Source organism: Lissotriton helveticus, chromosome 7, assembly GCF_964261635.1.
Source record: "Lissotriton helveticus chromosome 7, aLisHel1.1, whole genome shotgun sequence".
Classification (NCBI taxonomy): Eukaryota; Metazoa; Chordata; class Amphibia; order Caudata; family Salamandridae; genus Lissotriton; species Lissotriton helveticus.
This window is the reverse complement of record NC_136068.1, coordinates 1,690,564,621-1,690,587,667: the sequence shown is the minus strand read 5'-3', so window position 1 is coordinate 1,690,587,667 and position 23,047 is coordinate 1,690,564,621. Positions and strand designations below refer to the sequence as shown.

The following is a 23,047-nucleotide window of genomic DNA, read 5'->3' as shown; positions in this document are numbered from 1 at the left end:
ACCCAGATTGGGAGGGGTGAAGTAAGTTGTTTTCCATCAGAAAGGTAGTCAATTGTTGATTTACCAGCTTCTCCAGCACCTCTGATGATACTGGCAAGAGTGAGACTGGCCTGAAATTAGCTAGGAATTCAGGGTCAGCATTTGCTTTTTTTTAAAACGAATTAACTTAGTTTTTTCCAATCAGCAAGTATTTCACCTGAGCGGAGGGAGATAGCAAATAGCTCCTGATACCTCGAAATAGACTTCAATATGTGAGGGGGTATGGGATCCATTGGTGACCCTGATCTGCAATTAAAAAAAGAGGGCATAACATCCTTGAAAGTTGGCACTACAAACGTCGCCAATGTTGAATGTAGTATTCGACCCTGTAGATCTCCTCGATCCCTTCGCCCAAAGTATCATCATTATTCCTACCCCCGCCCCTTGACAGGTTGGTCTGAATTTTGACGATTTTCTCCTAAAAAAAAGTCACTCGATCTGGACAAAAAGTGACTGACAAGGATCCAACGGAGGCCGTAACTTTTGGATCAGAAAACGGAGTTACGCTTCACAAAGTCTCCCTCCCATCATTCTCAGCCTCCCCGATGCAATAGCAATAGAAAGCTGCGAGTTCTCTTAACATTACTTTGTTAACCCTTCAGGACCAATTTATAATGGGCTTTGTCTGCATCCAATATACGCAAGCCGCCACACTCTTTCTAACTTCTTGCATGCTGCTCTTTCCTGAACTAATTCCTGCCCCAACCAGTGAGCTGATGTAGTTGTTGTAGCTTTTCTTGAAGCTGAGACGGGGGCTACAAGATCAGCTGCCTTCCTGAGCCATGAGCTAATCCCCATGTGCCCATCCATTACTGAGTCAGGGATCATGGGTTTTGAGTCCAGCAGAGTGTTTCTTAACACATCCTAGGGCCCCCTACTCCAGCATCTGATCTCAATCCACGGCAAAGTAGGACGGGGATCCTTTAGACATTCAAACGTCCATGCAAAAGGCACGAGGAAATGGTCCGGCCATGATACTTTCTGGGGGGGACCCAGCCTTAATGTTGCATTAGAGAACATGCTGTTGATGGAGTGACCAGCCATGTGTGTAGGTCTCGTGGGGATTCTCACTAAATTATAGGAGTTTAGGGTTTCCATTAGGTGCCTAATTAAAGGTCCCTCAGCCATATCTAGCTGAATGTTAAAATCCCCAAGCATGGTAAAGTTGGCATAGGATACTTGATCCAAGGATGAAAAATGAAAAATTAAAAACAAATTCCTGCATAACATGGGTGGCGATAGACTCATATCCCATGCTGGCTGTCAATGGTTAAGCTAAAGCCCAAAGCTTCAGCGCCTTTTATCCCCTCTGGTTGGAAGGTCTTACACTCATACGTTCTTTTAAAGACCATTGTCACCCCACCTGACCATTGACATTCCACCCAGTATACATAAGACTCCGGGATAGCAAAGTGCAAATCGGGACACGCGTCCTCCTTCCAGGTTTCAGTCACAAAAATGTATCCAGGGTCTTTAACACATCATATACATCTAAAACATGTTTGTGCAAGGAACGAACGTTCACCAATGCTGTTCTAATTTCCCTCTGACCCTGTTTGTGGCTGCACTAATAATGCTTGAATAGTTCAGGGGAAAGAAGCTGTGCCTACATTTGCCACATGAAATAGGGCCAATAGTGTCTACCAATATAGGGCAAGTAGTGTATGCAAAGGATTGCAGGTACATCCCCAGTGGGGCACACCGAACGTGATCAAAACGGCTGATTCACAATCAAGTTTCACTTTTCTTGTTTATAAAGTTTTTATTTTCGTTGGTTTATACGTTTGATATTGAAGTCATATCAATTGTGTAATGTTAATTCCATTATGCTGGCACTTAAACTATTCTCCAATGCATTTCGGGCCGGAGGCCCTTTATCAAGGAGCGCTGTGGAGGGAGACAGAGAAAGCGGCAGTGAGGCGCTAGTAAACTAAGGAATAGCTTAAATGAACTTAAACGTGTCTAAGTGTGGGTGAGGGTTAAAAAACGATACATCAACGTGCCTATAGGGTGTGTTCAACGGGGAGTGAGGAGGAATATTTACCGCAAGGTGTGGGATAAACCGGGAGGTTGAGCAGAACTACTTACTTCGTGCTTACGCGTAGCGGAGTTCAAGCGGCTGCGGAGTCTGTGTGGGTAGTGTTCATGCGGGGAGGCTATAAAACCATGTGACTAAACAGGGAGGGTAAACGCGAGGAGTGATAGACATAAAAAACGGTGCTTAAGCCTAAGGCCGGGTGTGGGGGCCATCTTGGAGTGGTGACTAAGTGGGAATGTGTAGGAGCGGGTAAGGGGCAGAGGGGATCAGGGAGCAATATACAAAATACAATGCAATAAGTATTACAGGTAACAACTATATTCAATGCGGTCGTTAAGACCGAATGGCTTCTGAGTCTGTAGTAAATAAATCCACTCAAGTTCACGTTTTAACAACTGCTTGTTGTTGTCAATTCCTTCTCTCTTGTTGACCATTTCCAGGATTATGAATTTGAGTTGTGCGATGGTGTGGCGTGATTCTGCGAAGTGCATGGCAATGTTAGATTTTTCTTGTTTCAACCGTATGTTCGATTTGTGCTCATTTAATCGAGTTTTTATTTTTCGTTCCGTTTTTCCTACGTAGAGTTTCCCGCAGGGACATTTCAAGGCATAGATTAGATTCATCGAATCACATGTGGCATCAACATGTAATTTAATAGTGTGTCCCTTCATCGGATGTTGAATTGTGCTGCCCTTGATTATGCTATTGCAATGGCTGCAATTTAAACAAGGTTGGGTTCCTCGATGTGGTTTGGAGGTTAAAGTAGGTTTTGATAGAATTTCTTTGACATTCTTACTTCTAGTGTAGGCGAACAAAGGAGGCCTATCGAAGATGCCCTGAAAATCAGGTTCAGCTTGTAGGATGAGCCAGTACTTGAGTATGATTCTTCTATACATCGGACTCGCAGTAGAGAATTTGGATACGAGTACCATGCGTGATTCCTTGTCTTTCTCAGTCTTTGTTAGACAATCTTGTCTGGACATCTTCAAGACGCGGTTCTGCGCGTCATTCAGCACATTGTTAGGGTAACCACGGTCAATGAATCGTTCATCGGATACTATGCGTTTTACGCGTACCATTTGGGAAAATGGCAAATGTTTTTTCAAAGAGCCTTGATGGAAGCTGGAGTAGTGCAAGGTGTTATTGCGATCGGTCGATTTTCTGTGTAAGTCAGTGATGAACCCTTCAGGGGTGATTGTGATGTTTACATCCAAAAAAGAAATGGATGTATCGCTGATTAGCCATGTCAGCTTGATGCGTGGGTCTTTAGTGTTTATCTCAGTAAGCACTTGATTCAAAGTCTCTTTGGTATCTGACCACATTATGAACAGATCGTCTATGTAGCGCGCATACATTTTGGAGTTTTTTTGGAATAGTGCGTTTGTATATATATGCTGTCTTTCGAAGTTCTCCATATATATATTTGCATACGTGGGAGCAGCGCAGTTTCCCATCGCCATTCCGGATAGTTGTAGGTACCACTGGTCATTTACTTGAAAATAGCTATGATAGAGGGTGAAAATCATCAGCTCTAATAGAAAAGACTGCATGGATGTGTTGATGTTGCTGTTAAGGAGAGCATGTTCAAAGGCTTCAATGCCACCTAGGTGAGGTATCGAGGTATATAAGGAGCTCACGTCAGCTGTACATAAGATGTAAGATTGTTGGTTGCTGGTGGGTATTGCGGCTAATTTATTCAAGAAATCAGCGGTGTCTCTGATGTAACTGGTGGTGTTGGTGACAAACGGTTGAAGGTACTTGTCGATAAGTTTTCCAGTCGATTCGTGTATGGATCCTTTTGTAGACACGATGGATGAATGAGGTGCCTTTCTCGAGTAAGGTCATTTGGTAATCAGGAATGGCCACATCTGATATGTTGATGACTAAGTGTTCTTTCTTGGTTTGAGATTCTTGGAGACTGTGCTCCGTGTGTTTGGAGGGCTCTTTGAAAGACATCGTCATTTCTGCTCATGCAGCAGGCACCATAGAAGATCGTACCAAAAAGTACCTATTGCAGGATTACCCGAGGAGTCCCACTATTCACATATGTCCTAAAATACATAAGAATCTTGCAGACCCTCCATTCAGACCCATCGTGTCTACAAAAGGATCCATACACGAATCGACTGGAAAACTTATCGACAAGTACCTTCAACCGTTTGTCACCAACACCACCAGTTACATCAGAGACACCGCTGATTTCTTGAATAAATTAGCCGCAATACCCACCAGCAACCAAGAATCTTACATCTTATGTACAGCTGACGTGAGCTCCTTATATACCTCGATACCTCACCTAGGTGGCATTGAAGCCTTTGAACATGCTCTCCTTAACAGCAACATCAACACATCCATGCAGTCTTTTCTATTAGAGCTGATGATTTTCACCCTCTATCATAGCTATTTTCAAGTAAATGACCAGTGGTACCTACAACTATCCGGAATGGCGATGGGAAACTGTGCTGCTCCCACGTATGCAAATATATATATGGAGAACTTCGAAAGACAGCATATATATACAAACGCACTATTCCAAAAAAACTCCAAAATGTATGCGCGCTACATAGACGATCTGTTCATAATGTGGTCAGATACCAAAGAGACTTTGAATCAAGTGCTTACTGAGATAAACACTAAAGACCCACGCATCAAGCTGACATGGCTAATCAGTGATACATCCATTTCTTTTTTGGATGTAAACATCACAATCACCCCTGAAGGGTTCATCACTGACTTACACAGAAAATCGACCGATCGCAATAACACCTTGCACTACTCCAGCTTCCATCAAGGCTCTTTGAAAAAACATTTGCCATTTTCCCAAATGGTACGCGTAAAACGCATAGTATCCGATGAACGAATCATTGACCGTGGTTACCCTAACAATGTGCTGAATGACGCGCAGAACCGCGTCTTGAAGATGTCCAGACAAGATTGTCTAACAAAGACTGAGAAAGACAAGGAATCACGCATGGTACTCGTATCCAAATTCTCTACTGCGAGTCCGATGTATAGAAGAATCATACTCAAATACTGGCCCATCCTACAAGCTGAACCTGATTTTCAGGGCATCTTCGATAGGCCTCCTTTGTTCGCCTACACTAGAAGTAAGAATGTCAAAGAAATTCTATCAAAACCTACTTTAACCTCCAAACCACATCGAGGAACCCAACCTTGTTTAAATTGCAGCCATTGCAATAGCATAATCAAGGGCAGCACAATTCAACATCCGATGAAGGGACACACTATTAAATTACATGTTGATGCCACATGTGATTCGATGAATCTAATCTATGCCTTGAAATGTCCCTGCGGGAAACTCTACGTAGGAAAAATGGAACGAAAAATAAAAACTCGATTAAATGAGCACAAATCGAACATACGGTTGAAACAAGAAAAATCTAACATTGCCATGCACTTCGCAGAATCACGCCACACCATCGCACAACTCAAATTCATAATCCTGGAAATGGTCAACAAGAGAGAAGGAATTGACAACAACAAGCAGTTGTTAAAACGTGAACTTGAGTGGATTTATTTACTACAGACTCAGAAGCCATTCGGTCTTAACGACCGCATTGAATATAGTTGTTACCTGTAATACTTATTGCATTGTATTTTGTATATTGCTCCCTGATCCCCTCTGCCCCTTACCCGCTCCTACACATTCCCACTTAGTCACCACTCCAAGATGGCCCCCACACCCGGCCTTAGGCTTAAGCACCGTTTTTTATGTCTATCACTCCTCGCGTTTACCCTCCCTGTTTAGTCACATGGTTTTATAGCCTCCCCGCATGAACACTACCCACACAGACTCCGCAGCCGTTTGAACTCCGCTACGCGTAAGCACGAAGTAAGTAGTTCTGCTCAACCTCCCGGTTTATCCCACACCTTGCGGTAAATATTCCTCCTCACTCCCCGTTGAACACACCCTATAGGCACGTCGATGTATCGTTTTTTAACCCTCACCCACACTTAGACACGTTTAAGTTCATTTAAGCTATTCCTTAGTTTACTAGCGCCTCACTGCCGCTTTCTCTGTCTCCCTCCACAGCGCTCCTTGATAAAGGGACTCCGGCCCGAAATGCATTGGAGAATAGTTTACGTGCCAGCATAATGGAATGAACATTACACAATTGATATGACTTCAATATCAAACGTATAAACCAACGAAAATAAAAACTTTCTAAACAAGAAAAGTGAAACTTGATTGTGAATCAGCCGTTTTGATCACGTTCGGTGTGCCCCACTGGGGATGTACCTGCAATCCTTTGCATACACTACTTATTCTATGATTCTAAGTGTCTGACGGAAGACACCACCCGTGGGAGCACCCATAACATCACACTACCGTTTGTAAACCACAAATTAACCAGCTGTGCACCACCGATTTTCTTTTTCTTACCAATATAGGGCACCACCCCAGCAAAACCCCCTTCTCATACCTACAAGCTACTCTGGTGAGTATATCCGACGCGGCTGACCCACTGCTGTACAACCAGCACAATGGCAAGCTTCACTCATCTAGAATGTGTGCAACATGAGAAGCAATTGTGCAATGTTCCCTGCCATACGAAACATAAGGCACAGGCAGAAATAGTGTAAAATATAATGACAAAAGGGCAGCACAGACGGCAGCAGTGCAGGTTTACTCAGGAAGGACAGATACAGCAAATTTGAACTTGTGTCACATGACAATCTCAGCCCAGGCAGCAGCAACTTTTAAAAAAAATGACTGGTGCAGCATTAGTCGCACCATTATACAGTCAGCATCATTTCAAGCTTAACCCACAAAGGGCAGGGACAGCCCTGACTGCAACATCATGTGTAAGATCCCTCACACATGACAAGGGCAGCACAGTCAACAGCAATGCAGGCTTTACTCTGAAAGGACAGAACCTAATGTTTAAAGCCCTGAGTTATATGTAAAAAATCAAATCAGGTACGGCACCCAGATACCTGCAATCTCTGGTAACCATGTATTCCCCAGCACGCACACTTCGTTCATCCTCTCAATTTTCTTTTTGCGTGCCAAAAGTTAGGTTCTCAAGGATAGGCGGTAGGTCCTTCTCCTTCATGGGTCCTAGACTCTGGAACTCCCTTCCCCTGACATTCGCTCGGAAAGTTGTTACGGTCGGTTCCGTAAAGCCGTTAAAACCTGGCTATTTAATCAGTAACCCTTGGACGTGCAGTGTCAAGTGGCTCTTGTCTCCGCCAGCGCCGGGAAACCCTTTTTGGGTAGCTGTCGCGGTCTATAACCTGAATAAATAAATAAATAATGTTGACGATGAGAAGTAGACGCATTGGTCAAAAATATGGTGTCATAATGATTCAGTCCAGTAATGAAAGGTGCGGTGTCTATCTTTTGCATTCATTAAAGTTGTCATCGTGTGTCTGAATGAATCTGTGTTCACAATATTATGAGACCGATTCATAAAGGCAAGTTTGTGTTGGGCCAGGAATGTCCCCTGCCAGGTGTACAGTTGTGATTATGTGCCCTGAGTGTCCTACTGCATTTATCTGTTATCCTTACTTTTGATTTTGTCCTTGGTGTCAAGCTAATCTAGTATGTGTGCAAAAGCCTAGGCCTGTCCATTGGCGTGAGTGGGTCCTGGGCCTGTCCTGTGAGCGGGAGGGGCCTTATTGACAGGCAGTGGACTCCTGTCCCTAGCATGGTTTTAGCACATTGAGTGGTGGCATCAGCATACCGTGTTTTACCTGTGTCACTAAATTGGAGGCCTACTGGCTTACTTGTGAAAAGCGTAGCTTCTATGAACTACTATCTATGCATGTGGTATTTCTATATTGAGAACTTAGCCAAAAGTGAGGGGAGCACTGTAACGTGTGAAAGACAAGCATAAAGTCAAAGAGTGATAGGAGAGAGAGAAGATGTGTGGACCCTTAATGCATTGTGATGTAGAGTTCTTTAACCCCTTGGCTGCGACGGTAATTCTGCCGCGGCGCTGCGGGTGAGCACGGCGCCACCATGCTCGTGACGGAACCGCGCCGTCATGAGTCAAGGGCGAGCTGTTCTCATGACGGCGAAGTTCTGTATCGACCCCGCCCACTCACTAATTCGGCCGCACAGGCGGGGAATCAGTGCTGCGTGGGCGGAGCGGCCGCAATATGACGGAACCACGCCGTCATGAGCACACGTCGCCCGTGGCTCATGAGGGCGTGGTTCCATCATGCGCAGGGAAGGGGTTAACATGGTGTGTCTTTACCTCTTTCTTAAATTGAAGCAGCGTTGGAGTCATCCTGATAGATATGGAGATGTTGTTCCATTTCCTAGGTGCATAGACGGAAAAACACTGCCAGCTTGTTTCTTCTTTTTTATATTTCTTAGTCTACAATCTAATGGTGTCCAGCTGGGGGCATGCTGAGAACCGCCAGAGATTGTAAGCTTGTCTGCAAGGTAAGTAGGGTGATAGCTCTGTAAATCATGCAGCTAGTTTTAAAAATGGCGCAGGACAACACGAGGAATCCAAGGAGTTCCATCTGGATGGAGGTTATATAATCATATTTTTTCAGGCCATGAAGGAGACTGCTGCAGCGTGTAGGATGCCCTTAAGGGGTGCAAGTGTGAAGCCTGTGTGGCCATGGAACCGGGCGTTTCCACAATCCAGCTTCATGAATAGAAGAGTCTGAACACAGTTCAGAAGTAGCTTTCTGGAAGAAATAGTTTCACTATCATTAGTAGAGAGAGCTAGCACCAGTACTTCTTTGTCTTTGTGGCAATGTGTTCCTTGAGAACGAGGTAGGCATCCTTGCAGGAACTTGGTATTCAGTGAAGGTTGGGGTTCGAAGCCCCCAATGTTAATGTCATTTAGACACATTTGCACTGTTTCTTGTTTCTTGGTAAATAACAGTAATTCTGTCTTGGTTGGGATGTGCTTGATTCTGGACTTCCAGTTCTAGATGACCTGCAGGCAGTGTTTGAGGCCTGGGATGTCTGAAGCAGAGCAGTCTTTCAAGCAGCGGTGTGTATCACACAGTGGGCAATACTGGGAGGCCTGACAACATAAGTCTATATGTAATAGCGGGAAGGAACCAATGCCAATATAAACATTAGACCTCGAGTAAAGGATAGGACATTGGAGGGCAGATTTACTATATTTCATGTAATGCAGCATGGAACGTGCTGTGTTGCATTGTGTAAAAGGGAGAGAGCAGAAATGTGTCATATATACATGGAGATGGGGCACTTCTGCTCTCTACTACCACTGGGACACTGTGTGCTGCTGACTAGCGCGAATATAGGCACCCTTGCGCCATGCTGCTAGAGTACCTGTATTACAGGCAGGATTGTTTTGTGCAGAAAGGCATACCTTTCTGCACAAAACAATCATAACAGGCAATTACCTCTGTCTGAGTATGATGCAGACTGCATCACAGTAACAAGGAGAAATAAAGATATTTCTCCTCGTTAACCCTCTCTGTGGTAGATGCACTATTTCGGCACAATTCCAGGTTTACTTCCTTTGCTAAGTCTGAAATTGCATAAAATTACATGGGATATGCACGGGAACGCCCATGCTCCAGTGGCGTAGCTAGGGGAGGTGGGGGTAGTGATTTACCGCTGGTGGCACTTTTTTGGGGGCAGTGACAAGCGCAAGGTAAGTTTTCTCAGTTTTCTCACCCTCGTAGTCTGTCGCCTACCACCGCTCGTCGTCGCCTGTTGCCCCTCCGCTCGTCATCGTCTCTGTCCAACACCCTCATGGTCGCCGTTGTCTGTCAACCTCTTACCTTCACCAGCCATCCCTGGGCGGCAAACTCTGGGATCGCCCAGTGGGGCAAAAGTACTAGCTAGGCTACTGCCATGCTCCAGCCATGGAATGCCTACCACAAGGAAATGTAACAAAACGCAGTACAAAATCTCACAAGGTGGCACAAATAGCTTCTTGCATTTGAAAATCCCATTTAAGGGCTTATGTTGCCTTGCAATGAGTAGCGTCATGCAGAGACAAAGCAAGTCCTCTGCCCTAGGGCAAGGTGTTTGGATTCTGAGAAGAGGTATAGGTTGTGCTAGCCAAATAGTGATCCAGAACAAAAAGGGCTGATAACAAGTGTGGAGCCAAATAAGAAGGGTGGTCTTTTGAAACAATATCATTGTGGTGGGAGGAAAAAGGGGTGGGCATGGAATGAAAATAAAGAAAGGAAGGAAGGAAAGGAGAACTGGTGGAAACGTCATCCTGACCTTATCCATGTGTGGGGCCTTTAGCTTAATGGGGGAGAGTGGGGGGAACGATGGAAGTGGAGAGGGAGGGACAGCATCATGAATCAATAGGAAACTGGGTGTATTGGGTTGTATTTACATGTTGGGATCGATGCAATGGAGGAGGGGAAGGAATGATTTGGCCACAAAACAAGGGAAGGGGGTAGGAAGGAGTCTGCATGGCCAGTGTGACACGTGACAGTAATTATTTACATAGATGGCCTATCTGGAGACATCCTTGGAGTTGTATGATCAGAAAGGGCATGAAGGATGTAAGTCTGAATAGTGTCATATAGATGCCCTTCACATATCCCGCTGTGATGCCAGCTCATCAGTGTCTCTGGATGTCTTCTGATATTGTTTTATCCCTTTCTCAGTCTATCACTAAAGTGGCCACAATACGAAGCAGGCTTCCCTATCAGTGGTTTTCAGGGCTGACATTGCTACTTGTGGCTCTGATGTTCTCCTATAAGGTGTGGTGGGATGTGAGTGGGCAGATCGGACCCCCAGGGGCTGAGATATGGCCCCCGGAAGGTAGGGGACCTTTGACCCCTAAGAAGACCTGCGAAAAAGCGTGTGGGGCTCCGCCACTGGTCTCAGAGATGCCCCCGGGGTGGGTCAGGTAATGGGGGCTGCCCCAGGAGGAAGCAAAGTCGGGGGGTGCCGACGCGCCCCCAAGAAGTTGCCCCAGATGGGGGCCAGGAGCCCACCCTAGCCCCTGGTGATGTGGAAGCATGGGGGCGGGGGAGCGCCATCGCTCCCCCGTGAAAATGTGCCCAGGGGCCCGGGCCCCATCCACAGGCCCCGAAAAAGTACATTCAGGGGGTGCGCCATTGGTGCTCCCCCACGAAGAATTGCCCCGTGAAGATGAGGAAAGCTGGGGTGCCAGGAACCCTCCCTGGCCCCCAGCGAGCAAGCGAAGACGGGGAGCGCAGGCGCTCTCCACATGAAGAGGAGGCGGGGGGCCCGGGACCCCATCCCAGGGCGCCGAAGTAACGGAGGGGGCCCGGGACCCCATCTCCGGGCCCCGACGCTGGAGGGAGGTGGGGGAGTGCCGTCGCACTCCCCCGAGGTCTGCCGGCACCCGCGGAAACCTCCGTGTCGTCCGCTGGAGTGGGCAGACCAGAATTATTCTGCCGGCTCCCGTGGCCGCACACGGAGGTGCGGGTCATGCGGGGAGCAGGCCGGAGCAGCTGGGGTGGGCTCCCCGGGCTGCTCTCTTGCACGGTGGCCAAGAGGAATGAGAAGACGCACTCACCCGCAAGGGCAGCCGGGGGTGGGCTCGCCGAGCTACGAAAAATCTCCTGGGGGTCCGGGTGGGACCGGGCCCCCCACCGAGGGCCAAGAAATGGCCTGAGGCCCACACCGTGGCTCTCCCCAGACCAGCGGGAGAGCAGCTAATCAATTATGCGGTAGCACCCATAATGCCTTGCAGGCCTGGACCGGCCTACAAGGAAATCCCAGTGTTTTTTTCTGCTTGTGGGCTGAGTTGGGAATGTCAGGCGAAGGGCATTCTCTGGAGGTGAAGAGGTATCATTGCACCGTAAATGCTTTTACTTTGGGTATTTCTTTTAGAGGGTCTGAAGTTGACATGTGTAATGTGAAGTGCTGGTGTAAGGTGATGTCCTAAGCAAAGTTAGGTTATGTTGTCAGACATTCCTGCTGGGGTGTTTGGCTGTATATAAGTAATCCTGTGATTTAATCTGTAAAGCCTTTAGGGGTTGTAATTGCAATGCATTAGAATAATACCCAAGTTTGATGAGTACAGTCATTCTAAAGTGTGCTTAAACATGTATTCTTGCTGCTGCACTTTGGTGAATCCCCAGATTGCTAGCCCTTAAGATATAGAGGTGCATACTTTAAGGTCAGTAGTAGATAGTCAGGGTCATGTGTCACCAAGGCAAGTGTACCCATTTTTACTGCTTGTTGTGGTGATGGGGTGAGGCGCCACTGGGATGGTGCCAGTGGGCTGGGCCCACACCCCAGGTTATGTTCACCTAATTGCATTGGAGGCAAGATGATGTGCATACATGGGAGTAGTGGTACTAGACCCCACCCCCCACGGGAGGGGTGGGGATGTTATGCAATGTCACAAAGTAATTCCAACTGTTTATGTATATTTGTAAATTGGTGCATAGTATTGAGTAGCGTGTGGTTTAATAAATGTACTCTTACTTTTATAAAGCAAAGTACAGACTGGACAATCAATTATTGAGTGTTATTTTTGCTCACCTGCAAATAGCGATAACTAGCCCACAACCACCTCCCTTGAGTAAGCCTCAGACTGCTCCGCAACGCTACCCTCTGAGAGTCAGGGGCTACCCTTGGGTGTTTGGTTCCCAGTGAAGGACAAATGTAGTCATGGTATTTGTGCAGGCCTCACAGATGCCGCCTTGTTTGCCAACACTGCCCTTCACCCATCTGTACTTCTACCAGAGGAAAACAATGTAAATGATCACATTATCTAAGACACTTTAACAGTATTCCAATGTTAAGTGTGTGCCCCTGAAAGTTCAAGCTTAGGCTGCTGGAAAAAAAACAAGATGAACACAGCTGCCTGGATCTAGACAGGTAGCTCTTTTTTTGTGGAAGCACACAACTTCTGCCCATTCAAAACGTAGTCCATGCCCCAAAAAGTGGGTGGAGCCAAAGCCCCTCTCTAGTGATGCTCATGTAATTGTCTGGCGACAGCTGTGCTGGCAAGCCAGACCATGAAAACGGCCATCACCTTTAGGCAAAAGAAATCAAAAACATATACAGAAAATTGAAAAAAAAAACAGAACAATAGTAGCATTAGCTCATCAATATATTAGCACTGACATGACATACTTGGAGTTCCCTTACCTCTTTAGATAGCTTGCCCAAGATGGATGATACTTATTTTTCATTGCCTCATGACTGACATTCCCATACCATTCAAAAATAATAAAATGCAATGTTAATATTTAAGTACTTCTAAAAAACGTAGGGGCATATTTATAAGCAACTATCGCCACCAAATCATCACTTTTAGTGATGTTGTGTTGGCAATAGGGGCTTCGCCTCATTTACAAGGCAGCATTAAGCCACTTAATGTGACTTAACGCTGCTATTTTATTTATTTATTTATTATAGAGTTTTGTATAGCGCGAACAAGACCCGTGGGTATATGTAAATAAGGCACCCTTTCACGCTGTACTTAGCGTGAAAGAGAATGACAATGGGGGTTACGGTGGGTGTTTGTTAGAAATGGGGGTCTCTAGTTGGCAGTGGTGGGTACCTTTGTCCAAATAGGGACCCTTGCTTCTTTTCAGGGTGGGAAACCTTCCTGCACATAAACAATCTTCCTCTCAATGCAGACACCCTTGCACTGTGGTTCAAGGGTGCCTGTGTTGGCGCTAAGCTGCTAAGTTTAGCACCAGCGCAGGAGGAAATGCAGGGGTGCATCATATTCTTGTAAATATGGTGCAGCGCTGCATTTCTGAAGTGGCAGAGCACTGCGTTAAGCCAAAGAGGCTACCACTTCATTGTAAATATGCCCCGTAGGGTCTCTTTTACACATTTTTGATAGCGCAGTAGGTCACTTTGCTGTGCTGCCCTATGTCAAAAGGAAAAGGGAGGAATGTGTTGTATTTATGATATACGGAGCATTCCTGCCCTTTCCCACAGAGATGTGTCAATGCCGGCACCCTTGTACCATGGTGCAAGGGTATCTGCATGTAGGAATGATTGTTTTTAGGCAGGGAGGGACACCTTCCTGCACAAAAACAATGAATTGAGGTGTTTTCCTCCTTCTATGTCTGCTGCAGAATGCACACATGGATGGAGGAAAGAAACATTTGCAATGCAAGAGGTTTCGCATTTGTGAGAGTTTAAACTTTTGTCATTGTAAATGACAATGCCTTTTATTTATCTGTTTTGATAATTAACACAGAAATACAAGGCATTGTCTTTTACAATACCAATAGCTCAAACTCTTGCAAATGCGACACGTTTTTCACTTCAGAAAAGCAGCCGCCATTGTCCTGGGCTGCTTGGAAAGTGAAAGCGTGCATGGCTCGCTGAATGTTGCAGGAAAGCATGTTGTGCCTGCTGTAGGAGAAATTCATTAAAGAAAATAGTGCTTAACACCTCCCATGCTCATGACGAGCTCAGCTCGTCATGAGCCACGGTTCTCGTGTGCTCATGACGAACTGAGCTCGTCATGGCCGTTAGAACGCTCACAAACGGGCTAATTCCCCTGCTGTGCTGGGCGTTCTAACGAACGGGCGTGGTCATGACGAGCTCAGCTCGTCATGAGCACACAAGAACCATGGCTCACGACCAGCTGAGCTTGTCATGAGCACCGGGGCGCTGTGCGCGCCCCTCTCCCCCCCAGCACAGCGGGGGAATCGGCCCCGCAGCGAAGGGGTTAAAGACTAAGACATACTGTGTAACAACAGAAGTACAAGGGCCAGTCCTCTTGGGAGGATACAAATGAAGACGAGACAGTACTAAGGAGGGACTAACAAGCCAATTATCGAATCAGAAGCCAACATTTAAAAAGGACAATGACACAAGCCAATGAAAAATATGGGCAGAAAGTGGGCGGAGCTTCAAGTCCATACTCGAATAGAGCATGGCTCCAGAGCAGCGTATGGGCTGCCTAGGATCTTGTTTTTTTTCCGGCAGCCTAAGCTTGAACTTTCAGGGGCACACACTTAACATTGGAATACTGTTAAAGTGTCTTAGATAATGTGATCATTTACAGTGCACAGTCTTTTTTGGCATCTCTTCCCCCATTTCATCCGTCTCCATGAATTTCTCATACCCACTCACCAACAATGCACTTCATCTCTCTATAGCCCCTTTGTGACAAACATTTCTTTTTTTATAGGGTTACTCATAGTTTACTCACCCTGAGTTCTGTGATCTTCTTGGTAAACGTTCTTTGTAGCAGGCAAATTAACCCTCTGCGCTTTGTGGGTGAGAGGAGTGCATACGTGAGTGCATGGTGAGTGATGCAAGAGTGTGAGAGTAGGGTGAGAGGAGTGACTGCAGGGTGAGTGAGGTGACCATCTGAATATGTATGGATGTAAGTGCAGAGTGGGGTGAATGAATGTATGGTTAGTGATGGGCTTGTTTGAGTGAGATTGCAGAATGAGCACTGAGGGGGACAGGTGAGTGAAGTGTCACATAAGTGTAGGTTAAGTAGTGTGCTCATGTGACTGCAGGGTGAGGTACAGGGTGAACAGCGCAAGTGCATTGTGAGTGCAGAGTGATCAATGTGAGTGCAGAGTGAGCAGTGTGCTTATGTGACCACAGGGTAAGTGTAGGGAGAACGGTGTGAGTTCATGGCAAGTGGCATAAGTGCTTTGTGGTCATAGTGAGTGCAGGGTAAATAGTGTGAGTGCATGGTGATCAGTGTGAGTGCATTGTGATCGCTGTGAATGCAGGGTGGGTGTGAAACTGAAGGGCGAGAATGAGGAGTGAGCTGTCTGAAAGCAGAGTGCACTCCCAGACACTTGAACTAACTCAGCATGTTATTGACGGCTGGCGGAGGGTTTCAGGTATAAGATAAACGATTGCTATTATGGTATTATGTAGGGACAGGACCGGACTGGCCATAGTGGGCACTGGGCGTTTACTCCGTGGGCCGGAAGGGCGGGACTGTTTTTTTAACCGGTGGGGGGCATTTTTGGTACAGGGAGACGGCTTTGCAGCAGTGCCCCAATATCGGCCCCCTGTATCAAAAGCAGCTGCAGTGTTTTCCATGAGCACCCCCTCCACCCCCCCAGGAACCATTCCCTCCTCTGTGGCCGGTCGTCTCAATTGCCATGGCCGGTTTGCGTTCACAGTCCGGCCCTGTACAGGGATCAAGGGTGGAGGAAATAAATATTGTGCTCATCCAGCAACAAACTTCCAGTCTTGTGATTAGGGTTGCCAGCTCATCATATTGATGTCCTAGACATTACAAAAATAAGCAGTCACCTAAAGCCTATTTTCAGCACTTATCTGTGCATACTTGGAACAGCAAACACAAATAGAAAGCATTTTTGATTGTGTTCTAGGGCTTCCAGAATGATCCATGAATGATAATTAAAGGGAACAAAAACACATCTCAATTGAATACCTATGATTTTATTTATAACCCTATTTATTTATTTATTTATTTATTTATTTATTATAGAGTTTTGTATAGCGCGAACAAGATCCGTGGGTATCAGAGCGCTTAACATAGAGTAGGTGAAAAGCATAACATATATATTGACAGTAAAAAGAATCATAGATATGAGGTAGATGAAATGCAATCATTCTTGACACATGTGCCAGTGTTGATAAAAATGAGTTGCAGCTCCAATTGTATCAAAAGTAAAGTATATACACATAGGTGAGGTAGATAGTTATAAGTCCCTGAGGGATGCTGTTATAAGGTCATTTAAAGATAACGTTTGGAGGTAAGTTTAGGACCGTTTCATAACCTAGAATTAACAAATCTTTATAGTATTGATTGTTCTTCGCCTTCCTGATGTCATAAATGTTCTGAAGTAAAGCAGCAAGAGTTCAGGGCAGTGATCAATGTTCTTCTCTATTTATTGTATTTGTTCATCAGAAAGTTCTTCACTTACCGCTTGAACGTTGCCACATTTTTGATCTTCCGAATGGTTGGAGGGAGTGAGTTCCAGATTCTGGGGGCTGCTCCTGAGAATGCTCTGTCATAGGTTTTTTTCTTTCTGAAAATGGCTGGTCGTAATAGTAACTCCTCAGCGCTTCTAGTTGGTCGGTTACCTCCAGACAGCTGAATTTTCTTGGCTAGGTATCCAGGGGTGTTGTAGTGGAGCGCTTTATGTGTGATACAAGCTATCTTCATTTGGATTCTGGCTTCGTAAGGTAGCCAGTTTAAAGCTTTCAAGTGAGGGGATATATGATCATATTTCCTAGATCCGGTGATAAGTCTTGCCGCGGCGTTGAGGCAGGCTTTTAGTGGGGCTGTGGATGTTTTTGGTAGGCCAGCTAAGGTGGTGCAGCCATATTCAATCCTAGAGATAACCAAGGATTGGATTGCCAGTTTGAGATCTGGCTCTGAGATGAATGGTTTCAGTTTTCTTAAGTAGTTCAGGTGGAAGCGGGCATTTTTAGCCATTGAGTTAATGTGGGCTTTCATGTCCAGATTCTCGTCTAGAGTGATTCCAAGCGATTTAGCTGAATTGACTAGGGTTGGGGTGCAGTTGAGCGCAGTCACGAGTTTCGTCCATTCCTTTATTTCCGCCTGGCTCCTTGGTGGTGAGATTAGTAGGAACTCTGTTTTGTGAGCATTTAGTTTCAGATGATTATTAGTTAGCCATTGTAGTGTCCTTTTTAATGTCTCGTTCATTAGTTCAATGTCTTTTAAGGATGCGATCTTTATGTATATCTGCGTGTCATCCGCATACATGTGATATGATATCTGAGATTTTTGGAGAATTTCTGTAAGTGGTTCGACATATAGGTTAAACAGATCTGGGGATAATGTCGATCCTTGAGGGACTCCTATTGAGATAGGGCATGGAGATGAGATAGATTCGTTGACCCGGAATCGCTGTGTTCTGTTTTGTAAGAAGGAGTTGAACCAGTTCAGTACAATTCCCGACAATCCCATCCTGTCCTGCAGCCTGGTCAGTAGTGCTTCGTGGTTTACCGTGTCAAACGCCGACGACAGGTCAAGGAGAATCAGTAGGCATGCTTGATTTTGGACAAGTGCCTGTATCGCATCATCGACAATATGGAGAATCGCTGTTTCCGTGCTATGTCCTGTTCTGAATCCTGACTGGCATTCGTCAAGCAAGGAGAACTTAGGGAAGGAGAATTTAGTGTCAAGATGAGGCCTTTGCAGGCTCTTTAAACAACAAATGGCTCGTATTTTTCTTTTGGCAACCCTACTTTATATTTCTTTTCATGAAATGCATTCTCACACTATGGCAATGAATGTAAAATACAAATGTAAGGAATAGGCAGAGTGCGGGCTCAAAGAGTACGGAAGTCAGAAATAAGAACTAAGCCTTGTTAACCAGTTTACAAAGGTATGCAAATATGCAAATGGTCTTTAAAGACCTGTGAAAAACTCGGGTGTGCCGGAGATTAAGACTCCAGACACTGCCTAGCTGTGCCCACAGCAGCACGAGCTGCAGCAGCACGGGCTGAGACACACGACCTATGGGCATTGCGCGCCTGCATGAGGCCATGCAAAGCCATGCAAGGTGGCTTTGCGTCACCTCATTGATATGTCTGAGAGGCCTATGCCCTGAAGTTGGTGGTAACCCATTTGCCAATGGAAAGGGGTCCCCAATGCCTACTCTAAAAAAATGAAAAGCAAACTTTTCATTTTTGTTTTTGAAATGCATTCCGTTTTCCTTTGCGAAAAATGGACTGCGTTATAAAAAAAAAGTTGCTTTATTTGAAAGCAAACACAGACATGGTGGTCTGCTGTCTAAAGTAGAAAACCATCTCAGTGTTTTTAGCGATTCCCTCTTGGGTCGCAAATTGTGACCTACCTCATGAATATTAGTGAGGTAGGTCATTTGCGTCCCCATTAGAAATTGCTAAATGTGTCAAAGATACATTAGTACATAGCTGTTTGTGATTTCCTAATAGCCAATCACAAAAATTTGCTATTAGGAAATCGCAAACCCTAATCTTTGTACATCTGGCCCTAGGTGCATAGGAAATGTAGTGGGCATGTATGTGTCTTGGGACCATATGTAAAAATTTTAGGGATTGCAATTTCCTAACGTATTCAACACATTTGCCCACATGCATCAAATAGAATTGCATTTGCAAACGGTGCGAATCGCAAAATTTGGCCGTTTGCGAATGCAGTTCATTGTTTTGGGATGCATTAACCTTTTTGGCTTTTTCGCAATTTAAAAAATCGCAATTTATTTGCGATTTCTTAAATTGCGATTGCATTTAAGAAATCGCAATTTTGCGATTTCTTAAATGCAATGCATGATTTTTTTTAAACTTTGCAAAATCGCAAATTGGAAGTGGTAAATTACCATAAAGTTAACCTTCATGGTAATTTTCCAAAACTTTCGAAAAGGCACAAAAGTGCATTTTTGAAAGTTACATTTTAAACACACACATGCCCTTTGGGCATGTGTGTGTGAAAACGCACTTTAAGTTACATTTCAGGGGTGCAGGGGGGGTCCTTTGGACCCCCCTGCACCCTTGAAATTGCATTCTCATTTTGCGATTCCTTAATTGCGAATCGCAAAATAAGAATGCCTTCCCATTGATTCCTATGGGCCTCTAGGCCCATAGGAATCAATGTAAAGGGATTCCTTATTTGCGATTCGCAAAATTGAGAATCGCAAATAAGGAAAAATAAGAAATCGCAAAAATATATGCAAATTTTTAATGCATAGGTATTTGCGATTTCTAAATTGCGATTCCTTAATTTTCGCAATTTAGGAATCGCAAATACCAACAATGATGCATGTGGGGGATTGAGTTTCAATTAGCAATTCCTAATGGGGTCGCAATTGACCTACCTCATGAATATTAATGAGGTAGGTAATTTGTAACCCATTAGGAATGCAGACCACCATGTCTGTGATAGCTTTTTAATAAAGCAGACTTTTTTTTTAAATGCAGCCCGTCTTCCTTAAAAGAAAACAAGATGCATTGAAAAATAAAAAAATGAAACTCTGAAGTTTTACTTTTTAAGAGCAGGCAGTGGTCCCAGCTGCCTGCTCTTAGAAAATATTTGGTTTAACATTCACAAAGGGGAAGGTGTCCCCACTTGTGTGAATGGTTACCACCACTCTTGAGGTGTCAGTAAAAAACAAATGTTTTTCAACCGTAATTCAACCACAAAACATTCATGCATACCAATGTGATTCGGCATTAGGAAGGGACGCCTTAAACACGATCCTTCCATATACCAAATCACTAAACACAAATTGCAATGCGGTGACATGTTATTGAATCGCAATTTATTTGTGCTCTGTACATATGTAAAAGCATTTATTGCGGTCGGTAACAGTGTTACCGGCTGCAAAATTGCTTTTGTATATATGGCCCGCTTCCTCGATGTCACGGTATACTGTAATAACTCCCCAAATATCTTTATACTACATGAAATATAAATTAAAAAAACAACTGGACAAGAAAAACATCATCAAAAGTTCTTTTTACAACAAAATAGGGAAAACATTTGTAGATATTTCGGCCTGATGTACAAAATGTTTGTGGTCACATAGCCTGTGATTTGCAAAGTCACAGGTTTTTCTACTAGAAAAGAGTGTGTCACACTGTACTAAAGTCTTTCCAGCTCAGAACTACCTTCTGGGACTTTAGGGAGTAACCTAAATGTAAACTATTAATCATATACAACCACCACCGCAATACCAAACTATCTAACATGGGATAGTATCTGATTCGCAAAGTGAAAGTAGTCCTCAGTGGACGGCTTCTACTAGGTGAATTGTGGCTGCCAGACTCGGAAAGTGTAGACAGTGGTCCAGTAGATCACAAATCCTCCCTCCCAATGTCCGTCCCTGCATGCACATGCTGACACTTGGGGCATAGGAGCTACATTAAAAAAAGGAAACATGAATGCAAAGGCGGAGTCAGCTGTGCCTTTATTTGCGGCCAATCCCTTCTTCTTTATACATATTATGAGGCAGGTCATTTTGTGACCACTTATGAATGAGAATTTTTGTGAAGCCCAGGTAGCAACCAGCCAATGGCAAAATTACACCAAATGTGGTTTAGTAAAGCTGCCACTTTATCACCTATTTTGATGACAGCTCTCTCTCTCCAAAAACTGGCATACTGCTTAAGAATTTTCTCAGAGAAAGTGATGACTTTCAGCAAATCGAACTAGTAAAATTACAGTTTTCCATACATCTTGCATTATCATACAGTTTGAAAGAGTCGGATGCTAGTCGCATCCATCAGCCCTTTGTGACTTGGCAATTTGTTTCTTGTTAATATTTTTTCAAGCTCTACTGAACAACGCCTAGAGGCAGTCACACAGATTCTTATACCAAGTACCTCAAAAGAATTGCTTCCAAACATTGACAAGGGCTCAACCAAGAACATCACAAAAGAGAACCCACAGAGAGTGTCAGAGAGATTTATATACAACAAAACACCAACACACTGCTTCAGAGAATTGATTATGGTTCAAGAACATCACCAACTACTAAAGAGCATCGCAGAGGCTCATATACCAACCACAGAACTGCTTCGGAATATCAATGCCAGTTCATTCAGGAACATCACCGAAGAAAGGGTAACAAAAAAGAGGCGGATAGTCCAAACGCTGCTGACTAAGAGCATTAATAAAAATATATCTGAGAACATACCCAAAATGACCCTTACAGAGTGTCACAAGATTCATATACCAGGTACTGCCTTCGAAGTACTTGAGATCATCGATGAAGGTTTACCGAAGAACATCCCCAAGAAGAACCAACACAAATTCCCCTAATAGAGCACCACAGGATTCCTTTAGGAAGTACAGCCAAGGAACTGCTTCACAGTTTCAATGCAGCTTCACCCAAGAAAATCACCATGAATAATCTTGGGGAGTGCCACAAAGTTCATATACCAAGTACTACCAGAGAATTATTTCAGAGAATTGACGAAGGCTCATCCAAGAACATCACCAAGAATAACCCGTAGAGAGTGTCACTAGGTTCATATAACATGTATAACCAAAAAGGTGCTTCACAGCATTGATGAAGATTCATCCAAGAACATCACCAAGGATAATCGATTCAGGCTTTCACAGACGTCATATTCCAATGGACTGCTTGTTGCCCTCGAAGATTATCATAGAACATCACCATGAACTACCCTTAGAGAGTGTCTCTGCGTTCATAGACCAGGTAAAGTCAAGCTTTGATGGAGGAAGCATAATCCTAGATCATCACAAAGGACATCCCCTTTAGAGTATCACAAAGGTTCATACAAGTGCCGTCAATTAACTGCGTCTCGACATCGATGAGGGTCAATCCAAGGTCCTCATGGTGGATTTCTAGTAGAGAGTGTTGTTGAGCTCCATCGATGTTGTGCTGACATAGATCCACTTGAAAGTATTGATGGAGGTTTATCTGAAGATATTAATAAGTATTTTCTCTGAGCGAAAAGAAGGTTGGCGGGCAAATTATACAAACAGTTCTCTCCTGATAATTACTAAGGTTGAAAGTTGTGACCTCCTAGAGACATGGTGTTCAGCTGTGAATCCGCCCCTAGTCATACTGAGGCGCGGCCTTTCTCCTCCCGGGATGCAGCTGGATTCCTGGCTTTGCCCTGAAAAAAAAGTACAAGATGCCTAATTATTTTACTTTTGGTCTTTGGTAGACCAACATATTCTATTCCATCCACTAATAGAGGTAGAGGCATGGGGGAAGTAATAGTAGAAAAGATGTATTTATTTACTCTTTCTAATTTCTAATTTAAAATATTTCTAGAGCGCAGCGTACACCTTGCGGTTTCTTGGCGCTGGGGGGATTAGCTACTGCGGGAAAGAGACAAAAAGGAAGGATGAGAGAAGATATTAAAGGAATTTAAGAAGAAAAGGCCTGGCTGAAGAGGAATGTCTTCAGATCTCTGCGAAAGGGAAGGTACTGAGTAGCAGAACGGAGGTGATCGGGGAGTGAATTCCAAAAGGTTGGGGCCAGAATGGAAAAGCTGGCCCCGCCCCACTTTTTGCGTGTGAAGCGAGGGGTCTGAAGAAGGGACATAGAGGAAGACCGAAGTTCTCTTGCAGGTACATAGGGATGGATTAGTGAAGTGATAAAAGCGGG

The 23,047-nt window shown here is 44.6% G+C and overlaps 1 long non-coding RNA gene across 1 annotated transcript in view; it reads right to left on the bottom strand.

The window, feature by feature from the left end:
* Positions 1-21,353: 21,353 nt before the first annotated feature.
* LOC144767622 (uncharacterized) overlaps positions 21,354-23,047 on the bottom strand; it is a 94,085-nt gene continuing 92,391 nt past the window's right edge. Inside the window, exon 6 of the long non-coding RNA XR_013598284.1 lies at positions 21,354-22,550. This is a non-coding gene — a long non-coding RNA (uncharacterized LOC144767622). The remainder of the gene's footprint in view (positions 22,551-23,047) is intronic.